Raw genomic sequence first — 21,863 nt, forward strand, 5'->3', positions numbered from 1 at the left:
ATAGTGCGTGATAAATACATACAGGTGTAAATGGTAACAAGCTAAAATGAGAAATGCTGCTCCCTTTTGTCATTTGCATGTTATTGCTAATTAGGAGCAATTAAAAACCAAGAATACAGCTGTTTAAGACTAAAATAAGCAATAAGAGTTCAAAATCTGAACAAGCAAAACAACTAAAGTGAAGCAGAAGTGTTATTTGAGCAATAAGTGCTTCTTATTAAGCAGTTGGGTTGAAAGCAAAAACCTGCAGCCACTGTGGCCCTCCAGGACCGTGATTGAGGACCCCTTGTCTAAACAGTCACCTGATAGTAGAGGCAGGACTTCCAGAGGATGTGATGTTAGCTGTCCTCCAGCCAATGGGTGTCTGCTATGAGAACATAAGAGGGAGAGATTTGAGCAGCAGTGCCAACCTGCAACTTGGGGAGGAATTACTGGTAGTATAAAAAGCCCAGAAGATGCCTCCTAAGCACATGTGTTTGACAATACATGTTTCTTTGAGTCTTTCTTTGTGTCTCCTCTTGGAGTGTCAACTGTTTGTTAAAGCAGCTTGCCAGTTAATTTATATAATATTTTTATTTTGGTGAAAACTAAGGCTCATTCTAAATCAACACTGTAGTTACCATTTTCTTAAGATGTCCTTATTTTTGTTTATTCTTAATTTTATCAGCTCTTGCCAAGACACTGCTTTCTAGTTGGTCCTAATTGTGCATATAAGATTAACATTAAACCTAATTATGCAGTAGAACTGTTTAACTCCTAGGTGCTTGACCACTACTACTTAAAAGGAAAAAGGAACCATCAACTGGAATTTGCTCAGAAAACAACCTTATTGTTTACTCTAAATCTCTAAATTGTTAGAATTCAGAGCTGAAACAGCAAGTACAAGATTATAAATGCTTGTCTAATGATGTTTCCATATTTGAACAGGAACCTACAAAAATATGTAGTTGTTATTCAAATTGTTAAAAAGATATATATACATATTTTCTCCAATGTAGATTTTCATGAATATGCAATGTAAGCTTCTAACAAAAAGAATAAGCCACTGATTAGAAGCCCACTCTCCCATCATCATACCAGTTATTGTCTGCCTGAAAAAAACCTTAAAAGATCATTAATGAGAGATGCATCCCTTAGCTGTTCACTTATTTATCCAGCAAACTTTTAATTTGTTATAAAAGCTGCATGCCCTCAGTATCAGTACAAATTTTCCACATGTGGCTTAATATACACAGTAGCTAGACTCATCTGCACATCTCTTAATAATGCTTCCTGGTCAGGCGGAAGTTCCTTAAAGTAAGGATGGTCCGTCCCTGCACCTCCCGATAGTGGCACCCATGGAAACCAGCAGGGCTATCTAACGAGACTGCAATGCCAAGCCTGCCCTGCGGGAATCCATTCAGACACTGTAGCCCAGGGAAACTGACACTTACTATATTGGGGGAGTAGTCTCCCCGTACTTCCATTAAGCTGGGCTCTTGGTAGGGTAAGGAACCTTGATCCATCCTGGCTGGAACACCAGTACAAGCCTGGTGTCCATGACAGTATCCAAAATGTAGGACATAGGACAATGTGTGGCAACATTTTATATAGATATAGTGACATGATGTCATGTGCAACAATATGTGAGGTCATGTGCCTGCAAACATAAGTCCTAATCATAGCCATAGCCATGCAAAGACTGACATAAAATGAAGGTGACAAAATGTATGCACAAATTGCATAACCAAGATAGACATTAATGACTTGTCTTACAAGGAGAACCTGGGGTCGCCCTAGAACTAAGGCCACCTTTATTTACTCTTATAGTGTTTTTATTTGATTTTAAGACAATTTTTTGGCCTAGCCTAATAGCTGGTTTATTCTATGGCAATTACTAATTTTAGGAATGACATGAGTAGGTTTTCTTTACTTTGTACTAAGCTGAGGAAGCCATTTATTTAAGATTCAGGCACACATTATAATGAAGTGATGGCAAAAAACAAGTGTAAGATGTAGCAGTCAATTTAATATGAAATCTAGAAATCCAAACTAATTGCCACAGACAGAAATATTCCCCAGAGATTGTTACAGAAATCCCTCAAAAAGACTTTTTACATATTTTGAAAAATCCTCAATTAAACTGTAAATCCCTTGTGGTAACATAACAAATATTCAATGTTTACTTGTGGTGTGTGGCAATGCTAACACACTTTCAGAAAACAATCTAATATATAATTACTTTTAAATCCATTGGCTTTATGAACACTTTTAGAAACATACTTTTAGAGTATAACTACACTGTAGTGAGTGTCTTTTAGCTTGCATTTTTTTTCAATTTTTGTCAAGGTAGCTTTCATACAAGCTTCAAACAACAATATCCACTTTTTTCTTCTTGTGTTTTTAAATTTACTTTGTCTGTCATTATTTCACACTAATTGGGCCTCACATATTCTCAGAAAGTTTTGAAATTACCAGAAGTTGTTACTTGTCAACCCAAGATTTTAGCATAAAAAGGGAAAGGTACATCAGACATTGATGTTCATGCTGTCACCCTCACCAGTTGCTCAGCAGGAATATCCAGCCATCTTCAACCAAATTTCCCTGATGTGCATATTAAAAAAAAGATTAGGACCGAATCACAATAGACCAAAAAAAGTACCTGTAAGGGCTATATTCAAAAATGAATGTTAATTTCATTTAGGAATTTGCTTAGTAATGATAAAAAAATTGCCTTTATGTAATAGAATACTAGATTGATGATGGAAGGTAACCAATGCGTGAACATATTGTAACTTATGAGTCACTGTCTTGTTCCCAAAAGATGCGGCTGAATATAAGGACTTCAGGAAAACCGGCTTTATTCAACTCAAAACAGGAAACACAAGGTTATTTATTGCAGCAGTAGCTACCACAGCAAATGGGCCAGGCTGGGGCCAGGTCAGTGGCCTAGTTATAATGTTCTCTGCATCACCCATCAGGCAACAGACACGTTGCATGAGGAGGCAGTGAGCTTGCAGTTACCTCTGTGGTGCTACAAAACTGTGAGGTACTGTGAACCTGCGGGGCCCTGTGAATATGCAGTTGCCTTGGCAATGGACAAGCAGCCCTTGACAGATATGTCAATTGCATTTCGGTGTTGGAGAGGGTCTCAAAAGAGTTAAAAAATCTCAAAATATAAATAGAATGTGTTGACCTATTCCCTTGTTATTCTGAGTAGTAGTGACTCAGTATTAGTGATTTACATTATAAGGATAAGAAGGTATATAATTTCTAGAAATAGTACAATAGCATTTGTAGCTATTGGGGCTGACCTTCCACTGTTCCATTCCAATTACTCATCCTGATATCCTATGAGGGCTGAATCCATCATCTCTGAAGCCAGCCATCCATCCAGCTTATGCCCTGTTTTCACTGCTGCCTTCAGGTAAACACTAGTGGAGAATTACCACATGCTCCACCTGCTTCAGGGACAACATCTACTCCTACTAAATTCTTGGTAACCTGATCTTACCTGGTAAGTAAGGGTGTACTGTACCCATCTGTTAGTTTATGTGTAATTTTGCCGTACGTAACGTGTACTGCCATCTGCATTTTTTTAACTACTGTTAAAACGTGAAATTTATGTCTTTGTATTTCTGTTTTGCACTATGTGTATTAGGGTATTCTTCTGCTACTCCTATTTATTGTACTTATTTATTTATATATCATATTGTCTCATTGCACGTATATGCTTTCTGACACTATCCATTCCCCCAAGCAACTGTGGCACATTAAATCCACTTTACTCTTGCAGTGTATGTGACAGTAAAGGTCTAATTTCATCTAATCTATTCCATTCCATGAGGAATCCTTTACCATTAACATTATCCATCGAGCATAAGCACATAAGATGTAGACATTAAGTTTGAAACAAATTTACTGGCATTTTCAAGTTTATTGTTTGGAGCTGTTGCTCATGCTAAACTCCAGAACCTCTGCCATCCCAGGGTTTACACAACTTGGACTATAAACGGAACAGAACACCTTAAGCCAGAAAACTGCATGCTGAACTTGATTCACTAAGAAAGCAGACGATCTTCTACTGAAAAAGAAAAGAAGTTGAAGCAGTGTAAATAAGGCACTGTTGTTGTTTTTTTCTCCACACAGACAAGCTGATCAGAGTTAAATAAAAATAAGAGCTGATGTGCTAAATCTATCTTGTGTGACTTGTTTAAATTAAAGAAGTTAGACTTGTGCTTTTGTTTTGGAATAACCCTTGGACCATGTGAAGGAATGATGAGGCTTCTAGTGTGATTGACTGAAAATGTCAGAGCGACATGGAAGTCAAATCAGTATAATAAGGAGTGAGTTTAGTTATATAAGTGCTGCAGCGCTGCTAGGGCTTACAGGGTGAGTTTGAGAAACTACAGACCTTAATGAAACCGTGGAAAGGAGGTCTGATCAGCTTGATGTTTTAAAGAATGACATTCTCAGAATAAGTAATGTGATAGAAACCAATTTTTATGAATTACAACAAGACTGTAAATAGTTAAATGAGAAAATATCAATTTTCCTGGATAAGAAGGAGGAAATAAAAAGAGCACCACAAACAGCTTTTGTCTAAAACAAAGACTTATAATGAATTCTTTGGATTTACAAGATGTTCACTTCAGAAAATCCAGAAGCTTCAGAATAAAAAAGATTTGGAAATATCAATTTAGTAAATTAATTATAGAGATAATATTAAACCGGTAGACAGCACTTCCCAAGTATCAATGAAGAAGACCACAGATTTCACAGTGTATCTTGAGCCATGAGAAAGTAATGCCAGCTCAGTGACTTCATGCCACTCAAATGACCATTCCTCTAAGCACAAATTCTTCAACTGACAGGAGGCAAAATGTAGAAGCTCTGGAACTCAAAGAGGCAAAGTCAAAAGCTTAAAAGGAACAATTAACATTAGAATTACCAGAGCCTGTGAAAAAAACTCGTAGATCTGGCCCACCTGTTTTTGAAACAGCATATGTTTCAAAATTTGTAGTGCATGCTAAGGCATTGGACAGTGTAAACAGTTATTACATAGAAACGTTGTCTAGACTCCAAGAGAAAAGTCTGTTTAACTTGAAGTTAGTCAACTTGAGAGAATACAGAAAAACAAAAGTTGCTTATGAAGAATTATAAATCAGCAATAAAGTTAAACCCACTTTCTTTAGAAGACTTGGTTAAATCTAAAAGAGAGATCTAATTTGCCTAGGTCAACTGCAAGAATATCCAGAAGAGATCATGGATTTACAGAAAAATGTTTATGTAAAAAAAAATCTTTAAACTGGATCTGCTATTTTGGATTGCAAAATGAAGTAGTGAGAGTTGAAGGCAGGGTCATCAAAGCTACTATGACAGAAGAAGGTAATTCTCCATAAGAGCTTACATGTTACCTTTCTTATTTTGCAGCACATCCACAAAGAAAACCAGTACTGAAAAGACATGTGAATATACTTTGTCTGCTTTAAGAAACATTAAATAACTGACTTTATAAATTCTACAGTTTGTTTTGTGGTTAAATTGCATTTGTCATCAATATTTTGTCTTTATGAATAACATAACACACAGAGCATTTTGAGTAGTGAAATAACGCTATACAAATGTAAAGAATTATTATTAGTGTAGTCAGAAATGAGTTGGTGTGTTTTCAAATTCATATATGAAATTAAGTGGCCGAATAAAATTTCACCCAGATAATGTGGTTCATAGAACTTGACCATCAGCAGTCAAACGAGAGGGATCCTCTAATAAAACCCTGCAGTAATGCACACAATGTTGGAAGATGCACGTACACAAATTCAAAGACATAGCCATCTGGGTATAGCCTTACGATGAGGCAAAAAAACAAAACAAAAGAAAAAAAACTTTTAACTGGAATGAGAGCTCCTAAACTATAGACACCAATAATAGCCTACGGTGAACAACATTGTCAAGTGAATGTTTTTCTCTCTCATTCAGTTCAACCTTCTTAACCTGCATTACCTTAACAAACCTTAGGCCTATTACTAAAGCACACAATGGGAATAAAATACACACAGTATAAAAAGAAAAGAGATTTTGAAAAGCTTGCAATTATAACTGAACAACTGAGGCACAATATCCTAAGTCTATTGTCAGGTTGTATGCAAATAATTTTGCTGGTTTGTATTTATTATTTAGTTTTCTATTTTCTGAAATAAATAACATTACGTAGCACAGCATTGAATTGCTTCTGTGATTACTCGTCATGGGTATTTTGAATGCTTATAGCTGCAGGAGCTGTGGAATGCCTAGTAAAAGAAGGCCCTTTATTATCCAGGCAACTATTGTTACATTACAGGTTTAGGCACCACAGCGTTCTCAATATTTTTAATGCATGGTTTGGAGAAGTGATCACTTACATAAAATAACTCTAAATGCAGTATTAAAAACTTGGGAATTTAAAAATCTCACAAACTGATCTCCTTACAAAGAATATACACACAAAGACCTGCCCTTTCTGTATTCATACTTAGCTTACTGTTTGTTACAACAAGAGCTGGAAAAAGTCAGTGTGTAAGCTCATCCTCGATCACTTGCCTTCTGCTGAATTCTTAAGTCAGGTTGGTACGGTCCAAGGTCCTTTATCTTCTTTTTCTCTTCAAGTGAACAATTTATAAAGGGGTGTTTCATTAAAGAAATAACTGAATTTTCCTTGATTTCTGAAGTTCTACCTGAAGTTACCATCTTCTTAAAGTTGTGCTCACTGATCTGTAGTTATGTAAAGACAGGCACGAACTGGGAATTATCGATGTCAACAAGCCATACTGCGTCAACAATTTTCAAATCACATTAGATTAAAAAAATCTAAAACAATACTAATTTGCTGCCTAAAAATGTGGGATTGTCCGGGGCACACAGAGCTGTGTCCCTGGAAAAATCTGAAGCAACCAATTAAAGGGCAGCCTCGGGCCACCTACTTGCCAAGATATCAAAAAATTACATGGTCACTCATTTGGCTGGTGTCCTTCACTCTGGAAATATAGGTATTCACACAGAAATTAACCAAATACAAGTCTGGACCAATTTTTAATGGATGTTGACAGTGCTGACACCAGGTGTATTGTGCAAATAAATTCATTTCATGATTATTTCACATTATCTAATTAAGTAGAGTTTTTAAAATATTTGGGGAGGGGGTGCCCCAAATTAGAAACCACCACTGTTAGGAAGTTAAAGTTAGTTTTAGGAATTTACTTAGTTTTAATAAAATGTTTGACTTTATGGAATAGAAAACTAGATATATAATGGAAGGATCTGTCCTACCTCCTCCAACCTAACGTATAAGCGGACTATCCTAAACTATCTCCTGGTTAGAAAACTGAAATTTTAGTGATTGGCAATAATGGATTCAATGAGGTTATCAGAAATAAACTTGATGCATTAGGATTAAAAGTTAAGGCGGACGTAAAAAGTTTAGGGGTAACTGTTGACTGTAACCTGAATTTTAAATCGCATATTCATCAGACCACTAGGATAGCATTTTTTCATTTAAGAAACACAGCAAAAGTTAGACCTCTTATATCATTGAAAGATGCTGAGAAATTAATTCACGCTTTTGTTTTCAGTCGCTTAGATTACTGTAACGCACTCGTTTCAGGACTACCCAAAAAAGACATAAATCATTTGCAACGAATTCAGAATTCAGCTGCTAGAATTCTAACTGGGAAAAGAAAATCCGAACACATTTCTCCAGTTTTGATGTCAGTACACTGGTTACTTGTGTCTTTCAGAATTGACTTTAAAATTCTGCTTATGGTTTATAAAGCTTTAAATAATCTCGCTCCATCTTATATATCGGAATGTCTGACACCTTATATTCCATATCGTAACCTTAGATCCTCAAATGATTGTCTCCTTACAATTCCAAAAGCTAAACTTAAAAGAAGTGGTGAGGCGGCCTTCTGCTGTTATGCACCTAAAATCTGGAATAGGAATTCGCCAGGCTAATACAGTGGAGCATTTTAAAACACTGCTGAAAACGCAGTACTTTAACATGGCCTTTTCATAATTTCACTTTAACTTAATCCTGATACTCTGTATGTTCAATTCATCATAATAACTATTCATGGTGGCTCTAAAATCCATACTGACCCCTGCTCTCTCTTCTGTTTCTTTTTCCGTTTTTTTTTAGGCCGCCACCACCTACTCAAAGCATCATGATGCTCCAACATTGATGGACTAAAAGCCAGAAGTCTACGTGACCATCATCATCAAGTCCTTCCGTGAGAACCCTAAATCCAAAGAGGACTGTTTCATTTATGTTAGGTAGAATGCCCAGAGGGGACTGGGCGGTCTCTTGGTTTGGAATCCCTACAGATTTTATTTTTTTCTCCAGCCGTCTGGAGTTTTTTTTTGTTTTTTCTGTCCACCCTGGCCATCGGACCTTACTCTTATTCTATGTTAATTAATGTTGACTTATTTTATTTTCTAACTGTGTCTTTTATTCTTCTATTCTTCATTTTGTAAAGCACTTTGAGCTACTGTTTTTTGTATGAAAATGTGCTATATAAATAAATGTTGCTGTTGTTATTCAGTAGTGACTGAAGTGGCAGATTAAGAAGGTATTTAATTTTCTGACAACTGCACAATAGTATGAATCCATTAGTGACAGTATGATGAATCATTTGGAATTAATATAATGCAGTATAAGCATAAAAGATACGATACGCATGTTCATAACCTCTTTAAGGGAAACCTTTCCTCTTTTGTAGGTGTCAAGATTTTCTTCTATTTACCTTTTTTGTGATTTTTTTTTTTTAAAAACAATTTACTGTAGTTTGAAAGGAATTTACTGGAATTCTGAAATTTGTTCTTTGGAGCCTGATCTTGTAGTAACACATTCAATACTTTACTACAATTTTATATATTTTTAAAACACTGAAGAAAAAACAAAAATAAGGAAAGGATAACAATGCAACATTCACAATGTACGGATGTAAAACATAATATTCAAATAAGAAAATGGCTTCAGATTTTATTTAAAGGATAACTGTCTAGCCCTGCGGTGGGCTGGCACCCTGCCCAAGGTTTGTTTCCTGCCTTGCGCCCTGTGTTGGGTGGGACTGCCTCCAGCAGACTCCCATGACCCTGTAGTTAGGATATAGCGGGTTGGATAATGGATGGATGGATAATTGTCTAATACCATTAAAAATAAGTTAAATTTAAAAACCAACAGAAAGAAAAGTATGATGTGTCTTTGCCTAGAGCAGTGTTTATTTTCTGTACCTTATTATAAAAACAGAAAAATATAATATTCTGAAACATAAATGTCATGAGGCTACTATAACTATGATACCTAAAGGTATCTGATGCACATCAGTTTTGGCATACTGACTGTTCAATAGTTGAAGATGTTCCTGGAAATAATTATTTAATTGGACACTTCAGACCTTTAGCTATAGTAGGAAGTATATAAGAATGACAATCAAGTGGCTGACATTTTACTTGAAAGTATAATAAAAAAAAATGTTCTGGCAAGTAAAGATCATAAATTGCAATCAACACACAATAAAGTGTCTTAACCTTTTCAATAAGGAACAGAAAAAATAGGAAAGCAAAAAATATAATGTAACAACCAACAACCAGACTGGGAAGAGCTACATGGACACGTGTATTGGAGTACTAATTCACCAAAGGTAGTGGTTTATTTGAAACAGTTTAAGTGTTAAACTGGCCCAATGACTATCCACACACTTCAAGTGTTAAGCCATGGGGGTCACTTTATGCCATAATAAGCTGGGGCTTTTTCCTTTTGACCCACTACTATTGCCAATAACCCATTTTCACTTTTATGACTGTCAGGGACACCCTACCTTAGTTTGAATGTCACACAAGTCACATTTACTTGCATTTAGCAGTGCTCTATTTCAGCGCTCCATCCCTGAAACAATCTGCTCTTTACATTTTTTCAGAAATTATCCCCCGCCTTCACCCACCTCTTTTTGTCTGTCCCTCACTTCCCACATTAGCATGTCTGCAGTCAGTGAAGCTTTTACTGAAGTCAAACTTCTCTAACTCCTCCTGCATGTATTTCTTGCAGCTCTCATGCAACTTGATCCTCACTCCCCAAACTGTCACCTTTACTCTCACTTCATCCAACAGATCCATTCTCTGATGCTTTGTGTACATCTGAATAAGGGAAACAATTCAGCTTTTTATTTCCCATGGAGGAAAATGTATAATTTGATAAATATGAACTTGAATAGTACAACTTTGCAGCTCTCAACACATTCAAAAATTAAACCAGATTCACAATCAAGATCCAGCGTCCTTAGTTTGAAAGTCACACTCATTCACGGTTTTTGTGGAGTTTTTCTTTACTGTTTGTGTCCCTGGAATTCTGGTTTTCCTGCCTCAACACAAAAATGCAACTGTTAGATTAACTGAAGATTCTAAATCAGTCCCATGTGAGCGTTTGGGTGAATGGACTGGCTTTGTTTTTTCCCACCCCAGTTACTATGACAATAAGCTCTGGCTTCCTGTTTTGTAATAGCATACAAATATAACACGAATATTTTCTATTTTTGTTGTGTTATGAAAGTCCAAAATTAGATTAACTTAAAATATATATATTTTAATTTGCTTTCATGGAGAAAAGGTTACACGACTTTAAGTTTTTTGCAGATACTTTACATTGTTTATTTTGTTAGTAGTTACTTTGTAACGTAGATAATTAACTACGTTAATTAAAATTAATAGTTTAAATAGTAAAATGACTACATCAGGTCAGGTCAGGTTGGGGAGCATGCACTGCTACAGAGTGTTGCTACAACCACCACACGACGAAACAGCTCGGGATCCTTGTTGGCAATCCTCCAGGCAGACATGCGGTCCAGTTGCACCTTCTATCTGATGTAGCCAGGTGTTACGTGGCTCTCCCCTTGGCCTGGTCCATCCACTCGAGTCCTCAACAATGTGGACCCTGCGAGCCGGATCACCCTCGGGGAATCGTGCCACATGGCTGTAGTGCTGTAACTGACACTACCTCACAATTCAGGTAATGTGCCTCATTCGGGACTCCGTGAGCAACCTCTCATTTGACACAAAGCGAAACCAGCGGCACCAAAGAATTCTCTGTAGAGACAAAGTACCAAAGGAGTCCAGTCTTCGTCTCAGGTCCGTGACCATATAGCAAAACAGGAAGCACCAGGACTCTAAAGACTTGGATCTTTGTCCTTTTGCATAGATATCGGGAGTGCCACACACCCCTTTCCAGTGACCTCATGACCCCCATGCTCTCCCAATCTGTCTACTGACTTTATAGGAAAAATCATCGGAGACATGAATGTCACTGTTAAGTAAAGCTCTCCACGAGGTCAACACTCTCTCCACAGACAGACACACTGCTAATGGCTGTGCCTAAGAGGTCATTAAATGACTGCAAATTACAACAGAAATACTTATGCTGCTGCATCAGTCAAAAAAGGCTTTTTATGGTACATTCATTAAAACATGATTTCAAAATGTCACAAACTGTAACATGTATCTTCAGTGCTACTCCGAATGTCGTGAGAAACATCAAAGTTAAACTGCAAAGTGTTGTGCAAAAACGTCATACAATGCAGAAAAGTTAAGATGTGGTAGATTTGAGCAGCTGGTTAATGCTAGAGAATGTTGAGGGTTTGTTGATTGGCAGTTGCTCAGGAATGTCTTTTCAGGAATTAGTTTTACAATACACGCTGTTTCATCAAAAGGTATGGTCATGCATACTCACACTCACTTTCACCACCAGCTTACAGTTTCCAGTAAACGTAAACTGTAGGATGACACTGGTAGAAAACCCACAAAGACATTGGGGGCAGTTTGTAAACTCCACATAGGCTATGTTTGGACTGAGATGTGAACCAAGTGCTCCAAAAATAGGAGGCAATGGCAACAATTAGGTCACTGAACTGCTTTCCAAATCTCTTTGTAGTCTTTATATATTTTTTATCTTTAACGTAACAACTGTTCTTCAGAAAACCAATAGCTTTGAAAAATCAAGAATAAAATCAGGAGATTTTGAGAAAAAAATTTAGTCTAAAATATATGTGATTAACGTTTTAAAATCATAGTCCCAAGTTAAACATTTATTTAATGTTTTATTTTAATTTAGACTTATAGTTATAAAATAAGGTGTCATTGTGAGTTTTACTACTCACTATTGCAGAGTTTGTATGTTCTTCCTATGTCATTATGATTTTTGCCAGGTGATCAGATTTCACATTGTAAAAAATCTGAGTTCTATGCAAAATTAAAATGATCATTTATCCCAAAGAGTGCGAGTGTTCACAGCAATGAACTGAAATCCAAACCAGATGCAGTCTCTGCCTTGCAACAGGAACTGCTAAAAAAGGGCTCATAATGTAAAATTGAATTAAACAGGTTATAAAATGGATGGGTTGATAATAATCTAATATTCAAAATGATTTAATTGTGAATGTCAAATAAACAACTTTCAGCAAGTAAAATATATCTCTAAAGCATATTTAGAGGGCATCCTGCTTAAACAGAACGTAAATTGTTCTTATTAAGATGGTTTCATGAGACTAATACAGTACATGGTGCAAAATATGATTCTCTAGTGTTGATTGGGGATCATTTTCCTGATAAATTGTGGAGTGCTAACTCCTTTCTGTTGATGCCTGTAGGAGGTTTATATCAGCACAGCACATCATCATTGTACATTTTACTTTATAAAGGGCTTTGATGTCCTATCACTTCCCTTAAGCAGATGGCTTCCTGGTATTCTTCTTATTAACTAAATAATCAATTTACCAAGCAGGTTAGCTCATTACATGTGACAAAAAGATATGAAAAAAAATGCAGTGGTAAACAAGAAGAAAATAAGGAAATCAAAATCAATTTATTATAAATAGGCTATGTAACCTGTCATAAAATGAACTATAAAAAAAGGATTTTTCCGTAAAATTTCCTTTCTACTTCTGAGAACCATAGTGATTCTGTAATCTAACCAAACAGATTTTAAATAGATAATAAAACTGAATCTGAAAAACATTTAGCGGCATTTACAATTAATTACAGAGTCTCGCAATTTTCTAATCTAGACGGTACCTGAATTAGCATCAGCTTTTTTGAATATTAATTTAACAGAACATCCAAAACATTTTCCCATTTCAGAAAGAGAGAAAAAAGCTTCTGTTTTTGAGCGTATTTTCAGATTTTTTCTTGACAGTTTTCTTCTGTTTGCTTTTACCTCTCTCCTTTTCAGTTTTTTTTGATTAAAGCTTTGATTTTACATACTAATAACTCATGGTTCTATGATTTAGGGTGTTTATGCTGTATTTCCTCTGATGTGTGAAAACAGTGACTGCTTGAAAAATTGTTCTGGTCTTTCTGTGCAGCAAATTCAAATCAATATTTTTCCATAATGAAGTAGGCAACTATAGCATGCATACTTTAACATGCAGTATGCCAGCTTCTGACACATTTCCAATCATGTTTTTTTGTTTAGATTCTGTATGTCATTTTGGTTTGCTTGCTGAAGATTTGTTTGGTGTCTAATACTTTGATCACATCTGCTTTGAAGAAATCAAATATTGCTTTTTAAATACATTGATAAAATGTAAACAATGACAATGATAAGCTGTTTCAATTAAGATGAACCGACTACTCACTTCTATTGCTAGTGGAAAAGACTCTCTGTGTGGATTGCATGTTTGAAGAGCAACTACACATGTTTTTTCTATAAATAATAGAATAAAAAATGGTGGTTGCACACTGTCTGTTCCAATAATTGTCTACAGCACATTTATATTTTGACTAATATGTTTATTTGTAACAAATAAGGTCTTTGCTGTCTTTGGAGCATGTATGATCTTACAATAACTATGTATATAACTAGCATATCAATGTCAACAGCAGATAACAGAAACGCATTTCATTTAAATCTGAAAGGAATACAAAGTAGAAGTCCAACTTCCACCAGTTCCAAGCCAGTTTCTCCTTTTCAGTGGTTAGTACTCTTTTGAAACAAACCTTTCAATATTCTTAACATTTGTGCATTGAACAAAAATCCAAAAGCATCACAAAGTTCAGACCTTGAACCTAGACATGGTGTTTTATCTTTCAAAAACTCTCTTCAAGATATCATATATATGAAGGTTGATCAATTCAGTGAAAAACAACATTCAGAATGGACAATAGACAATAGATATTGTTCTGCCTTAGAGAAAATGAGTAGACAGAATAAAGGGTCAAACTAGGAAGAGAAGGCAAGCAAGGATCGCAACTGGAAGACAAAAGATCTGACAACAACACTAAAGGGAAAAAGTAAACTCGTAATATGAAGAAGAATACAAAGCAGGGTTAAAAACATAAAATAAATAACCACAAAAGATTTCTGTTTTCATATCCACAAAAGTCAGATTCACTTGGAAGATATTTATACTATCTGGGTTCTGAAGTGGCTGAGTGGCCCCAGCATTTGCCTAGTAACCAGGTTCCAAAATGGTGATGTTCAATAAAACGAAAATGGCATTGTGGTATTTTTAAATACCAACATAAAACATAAATAGGCTCACCACCTATGGGAGGGGCCAAGGAGGCCGGGTGCAGTGTGAGTTGGGTGGTGGCCGGAGGCGGGGACCTTGGCGGTCTGATCCTCGGCTACAGAAACTGGCTCTTGGGACGTGGAATGTCACCTCTCTGAAGGGGAAGGAGCCTGAGCTAGTGCGCGAGGCTGAGAGGTTACGGATAGATATAGTCGGACTCACCTCGACGCACAGCTTGGACTCTGGAACCAATCTCCTTGAGAGGGGCTGGACTCTCTACCACTCTGGAGTTGCCCCTGATGAGAGGCGCCGAGCAGGTGTAGGCATACTTATTGCCCCCCGACTTGGAGTCTGTGCGTTGGGGTTTACCCCGGTGGACAAGAGGGTGGCTTCCCTCCGCCTTCAGGTGGGGGGAAGGGTCCTGATTGTTGTTTGTGCGTATGCGCCGAACAGCAGTTTGGAGTATCCACCCTTTTTGGAGTCTCTGGAGGGGGTGCTAGAGGGCATACCTTCTGGGGATTCCTTCGTTTTGCTGGGAGACTTCAATGCCCACGTGAGCAATGACAGTGAGACCTGGAAGGGCGTGATTGGGAGGAATGGCCCCCCCGATCTGAACCCGAGCAGTGTTTTGTTATTGGACTTCTGTGTTCGCCACGGATTGTCCATAACGAACATGTTCAAGCATAAGGGTGTTCATATGTGCACATATGTCCTCAGTTCGATGATCGACTTTGTGGTTGTGTCGTCGGACTTGCAGCCATATGTCTTGGACACTCGGGTGAAGAGAGGGGCGGAGCTGTCAACTGATCACCACCTGGTGGTGAGTTGGCTTCAATGGTGGGGGAAGATGCCGGCCAGACCTGTTAGGCCCAAACGTGTTGCGAGGGTCTGCTGGGAACGGCTGGCAGAGCCCCCTGTCAGAAGTAGCTTCAACTCCCACCTTCGGCAGAACTTCGACCACGTCCCGAGGGAGGTGGGGGACATTGAGTCCGAATGGGCCATGTTTCGTGCATCTATTGTTGAGGCGGCTGACCGGAGCTGTGGCCGTAAGGTGGTCGGTGCCTGTCGCGGCGGCAATCCCCAAACCCGTTTGTGGACACCGGCGGTGAGGGATGCCGTCAAGCTGAAGAAGGAGTCCTATAGGACCTTTTTGTCCTGTGGGTCTCTGGAGGCAGATGATAGGTACTGGCAGGCCAAGCGGAATGCGGCTTCAGTTGTTGCTGAGGCAAAAACTCTGGCATGGGAGGAGTTTGGAGAAGCCATGGAGAACGACTTTCGGACGGCTTCGAGGAGATTCTCCTCGAAACTCCTTGGTGGCAGGGCCCCGGGGGTGGATGAGATACGCCCGGAGTTCCTTAAGGCTCTGGATGTTGTAGGACTGTCTTGGTTGACACATCTCTGCAACATCGCATGGACATCGGGGACAGTGCCTCTGGATTGGCAGACCGGGGTAGTGATCCCCCTCTTTAAAAAGGGGGACCGGAGGGTGTGTTCCAACTATAGAGGGATCACACTCCTCAGCCTCCCTGGAAAAGTCTATTCGGGGGTTCTGGAGAGGAGGGTCCGTCGGATAGTCGAACCTTGGATTCAGGAGGAACAGTGTGGTTTTTCGTCCTGGTTGTGGAGCAGTGGACCAGCTCTACACCCTTAGCAGGATCCTGGAGGGTGCATGGGAGTTTGCCCAACCAGTCTACATGTGCTTTGTGGACTTGGAAAAGGCATTCGACCGTGTCCCTCGGGGAATCCTGTGGGCGGTGCTATGGGAGTATGGGGTACCGGACCCCCTGATAAGAGCTGTTCGGTCCCTGTACAACGGTGTCAGAGCTTGGTCCGCATTGCCGGCAGTAAGTCAAGCCCGTTTCCAGTGAGAGTTGGACTCCGCCAGGGCTGCCCTTTGTCACCGATTCTGTTCATAACTTTTATGGACAGAATTTCTAGGCGCAGCCAGGGTGTTGAAGGGGTCCGGTTTGGTGGACTCAGGATTGGTTCACTGCTTTTTGCAGATGATGTTGTCCTGTTTGCTTCATCAGGCCGTGATCTTCAGCTCTCTCTGGAGCGGTTCGCAGCTGAGTGTGAAGCGGCTGGGATGAGAATCAGCACCTCCAAATCCGAGACCATGGTCCTCAGCCGGAAAAGGGTGGAGTGCCCTCTCAGGGTTGGGGGGAGATCCTGCCCCAAGTGGAGGAGTTTAAGTATCTCGGGGTCTTGTTCACGAGTGAGGGAAGAATGGATCGTGAGATTGACAGGCGGATCGGTGCGGCATCCGCAGTGATGCGGGCTCTGCATCGGTCTGTCGTGGTGAAAAAGAGCTGAGCCGTAAGGCAAAGCTCTCAATTTACCAGTCGATCTACGTTCCTACCCTCACCTATGGACATGAGCTATGGGTAGTGACCGAAAGAACGAGATCGCGAATACGGCTGATTAGCGGCTGAAATGAGTTTCCTTCGCAGGGTGTCTGGGCTTTCCCTTAAAGATAGGGTGAGGAGCTCAGTCTTCCGGGAGGTGCTCAGAGTAGAGCCGCTGCTCCTCCGCATCGAGAGGAGTGAGATGAGTTGGCTCGGGCATCTGATCAGGATGCCTCCTGGACGCCTCCCTGGTGAGGTGTTCCGGGCACGTCCAACCGGGAGGAGGCCCCGGGAAAGACCCAGGATACGCTGGAGGGACTATGTCTCCCGGCTGGCCTGGGAGCGCCTTGGGATTCTCCTGGAAGAGCTGGAAAAAGTGGCCGGGGAGAGGGACCTCGGATAAGCGGAAGAGGATGGATGGATGGATGGATAAACATAAAATAATTAATAACTTTCTAAATACACCTAGGGACACTGACTTTTTAACCCAAAAGATTCCTGAGCACAAATGATTTTATGAAAGGGTTAAATCTGTTAATTAAAAGTAAATATGATTTATGTAAGTTATGTTCCATCACTGACAAATGGGCTGCTTGTCAGAGGACTGAACTTTTCACTTGATCTTTTCCATGGGATGCAAGTTTGTTAGCAGCTTCTGACACAGGAGTGAGCTTTGCAATCACAGGACATCAGATTGTTATGGACCTGTCTCCTTTGCATACAATAAGAATACGATGCAACAAGGAATCGATGATCTCACAAATATGGGCCAAATACACAATTTTTATGAATATCTTTATATATAATACGCTACCGTGGCTGTCCCTTTGTCTGTCCAGGATTTTAAATCACCTGTAGCTCACAAACCATCTGAACTATTGACCATAAATTTGGTACACATATACTAAGTGATGTCTGCTTTCCGCTTTCAGGGTGATGGTTGACCTCCAAGGTTATTCCTCTTTTTATTTTTATTTTATTGTAGAATCAATTCTTGGCAGCGGCCAGCAGGGCAGCCGTGCAGCGCTAGCGTACAGGTGCCGTTCTCATCCCTACCACCTTCGCTGGCATTTCCCCTACCTCTTCATATCTTAAATCATTCTTGAGGCAGATTGAAGACTTAAGTGCCAGCTTAAGTGAAAAATGAAGGAAAACGTAATTACAACACAAACACTGACTTAATTAGTTTTAATGTGAAAAGATGCAGACGAAACAAGTGCGCCATTACTGGTATTAGGATAATTAAATGTGGAGTGTAATGTGGGAAATCTAGTTACCCTGATGATGAAATATCTCTTACAAAGCAGAAAAAGTATGCAGTATATAAAACAAACACATGAACACTTCCAGCATGGAATTTATGACAGAAACATTTTCATTTAAAGATGATCAATTCTGAAAACAAGAATAACACTGAAACATGACTGATAGAACTAGTTGATGAAGTATGCAAAGTAGAACATACATATCAATTCAAAGAAAATAGACAAAGGTTTAACTAACAACAGAAAGGATGGTCTGCAGGGTCACTGTATCACATTGCTCTGCATAATTCAGTTGTCAGAAAGACACCTTTTCCGCAATCACAATATAAAAATCAATATCAATAATTTGTAAAACAATATTTCAATATGGAAGAAAATATTTAAGAAAAGTATCTGAACTGATGGAAAAAAATGACATTTTCACCACAGTCATGAAAGAAAAATTTTAATAAAATTAAGTGATGCTTTTGAAGAAAATAAAACCTTACCAACCATTGAGTAAGTGGGTGGATGGTTTATGTTTTGGTGTTATGTGGTACTGGGTTACACAGGAACCAAGAAAGAGTCAAAAGAAAGAATGGATTCAACTCAATATTTTCATACTCTATAAGTTATTGAGTCAGTACAGAAATTAAACGTTTTCTGTATTTCAGCAGGACAATGATTAAAGCATGCCTCAAAATAAGGCATGAAGCACAGTATTTATAGGAACAGTAGATTAAGGAGTTGGAATTAGCTTTTTGGCTCTGAGATCTGCATATTTTTAAAGATCTCTGGAGACTTTCGGCGTAAAGAATGACTTAAAAATTTTTCTGAGCTGGACAGTTTTGCAATTGTGGTGCTCATATTAAACATAAGACACGTCCAGTAAGACAGACTATTCAAAACAAATGGCAAATAGTAATAGCAATCTTTTTGGGGAGGGGGCGTCAAGAGGAATGTTGAAAAAACTAAGGGCAATATACACATATTATAATACCATTTACTACGCTGAAATGGCAAAGTGCAACCAGAATCCTTTTCTCATATTTTTTGTTTGCTTGAGCACTTGTCTTTCTTATGTCAAATCTCATGCAATGTCCATATCCAATGGTTTAGAAATATTAAGGTTCTGGCACATTAATATTTTAGCCTCTAAGGAAAGAAAGTGTGACAAATAAGAATACAAAACAATAATGGGAGGAAGTTTAAAATTAAAACATAAGACAAAAATATTAATGATGACTGTTAACACAAAAATAATAATGACTATTAACACATTGGTGGTAGGAATGAAGAGTGCTAAAATAGGATAGTACTTAGCTAGCTATTAGCAATATTTAAAAGATGTGATTTCTGCCAAAAGAGATGCTATTAAGTACTGACTGACTGTCAGGATGTCCAAACATTGGCACAAGCCTCATTCACATATTAATTCTGAATTGGATATTTAAAGAAAATGTCATATTCTTACTTTTAATCTGCAAAGACTGTGTTAACTTTATTTCATTTAGAGGATTAGTGTGTGACAATCTGAGTTTAAGGAATGTAGGACAGCATTGGAGTATAAACAATTCAATTTTGTTTTTTTAGCTAAACTCTCCTTATAAAATATCCTGCTCTCACCTTCCTGATAAATCCAGTAAATGGATTTGGAGCAGTTTGATTAAAAAGAGGAGATTTCAGAGAATAGCTACATTTTCTGAACCTATAATAAGAAGTCTAGTTTAGAAAAATGGAGAAAAGGAAAGATTTATCTAACATGAAGTAAGCTGTTTAGGTCATAAGTGAATATAAATGCCCTGAGCATTTATTCTTATTTTTAGTTTTTGAGTTATTTTATCAAAAACAAATTAAATTCAAGTAGACAAAACACTGCAAAATTTTATTCTACCTTAGTATTTAACATTAATGCTAGTGTAATGGCCGTATGGAAATGATGTACAGTTATCCCTTACAATTCACGAGGGCCGGGGGCGCAACACTCCTGCAAATGTGAAAATCAACAACAAATCTATATTTTGGGCCAATGGTTATAGTTTAAGTTTACTGCACTAAATAAGGTGCAAAACATTGCAAGAAACATGAGATGGTACTATCAATGCACAAGCAAATTATGTGTGTGAGGCTGGCTGGCAAAAAAAGATACGTGGCATCCATCAGACATCGTGTGTAATTCTGCACCTCTTTAGTAAACTGTAACTAAATAATAAAAATGACCACATGTTTATATTTTATGCTTGTATAACTTACTAGACATTTTTAGTCTTCTTTACATTTTCTAGCCTACACATGTCATCTGCAGTTTTCCACAACAGGTGGCAAAAGACAAACATGGCAACTCTAATTTATTCAGTTATTTATGACAAGCTGGCAAATAGGCAGATCTGTGAATTAAACCTACAGATCACAAAGATCAACTCTACAGTCCTTTCTCCTATTATCCTTTGGATCTGATATAAATAGATAAGGAGTTAATCATGATAGATAGATGTTTTTGGTACAATATAATTTGGACAACCTTTCATTATAAACGTTGGGATAGAAAGGAAATAATTATTTTATATAACTGCAACATTCATTAATGAAATACTCAATGTGACATTTTCTTGAGGCAAAACTGTGAAAGATAACATATACCATATCTTTCATGCAAAATTTACTTTGAAACATCAAAAACACACATACAAACAATAGTACAAAACACATAACCACATTTCATTTTTATTACCAACAGAAATATTCAAGATCAGCTATCATCAGAATGATAAGCAGAATAAATAAGCTACCAACACTCATCCCTGCTTAGTAAAATTTACAGTATAAAGGGAGAAAAATTTTTTATAGTTTAAATAACAGAATATTGAATGCCCTCAAGCAGCAGCTCCTCTAGCGTATACATAATTAAATTAAAAAACTGTGATGCTATTCAAATCAACCACATTCTATTTATATGAAGATGTTTTATTCAATATGAGATATTAAACCAATTATTAACAACGTACTAGACTCTGTGTTAATGCAATCATAGTCATCCAAAGGCATAGCATAGTGTAATCTTTTAATTATTGCATGTGTTGTATAGCACATATTGTAAGGGTCTGCAATTGACTACTATATCATATTTAAAATTTTAATTTAAGCACTACATGTCACTGCTTGTGGAGGAAACCATTCATTAAATTTTTGAATAAAAACACATTCTTGTACACAGAGCATACTGTCCAGTCATTTGTGTTCCACATGTTCAGACATGCTTCCCAAAATTGTCTTTTTGTGTTCAGGTGATGTCATCTTATTTGAGCTTTTAGGTTCCCTCTATTGATGAAAGAACACATTACAAAACTTATCTCTGACCGATTTTCCTTGTCAGAGAAGCCATAAATTATGAAGAAGGTGTCAATGTGCTTCAGTTCTATGTTTAACACTAGAATTCCTGAAACCTACGAAAAAACTTGTAATCTCGGTCCATCTTAAATCCCTTCACACCTCTCTGTCAGTGTATTTTGTGTTGTAAATGCATCCATCAGCACAACCAGCAAAAAGCCTGCTACACGAAAAGGTGATGAAAAAAGAAAAGAGAATGCAACATCAACAAGCTGATTTACCCTCTACAACTTCAGACAATTTACTCCAAGATAAACACTGAGCACTGAGAACCTTCTTTACGAACTGAACTGCAGCAGTGGGCGGGGGGATGGGATAGCAGGCTGCTTGTGCTAATCAATGCATTTACAACACAAAAGACGCTGACGGAG

The sequence above is a fragment of the Polypterus senegalus genome, chromosome 2, assembly GCF_016835505.1.
Source record: "Polypterus senegalus isolate Bchr_013 chromosome 2, ASM1683550v1, whole genome shotgun sequence".
NCBI classification, from domain to species: Eukaryota; Metazoa; Chordata; class Cladistia; order Polypteriformes; family Polypteridae; genus Polypterus; species Polypterus senegalus.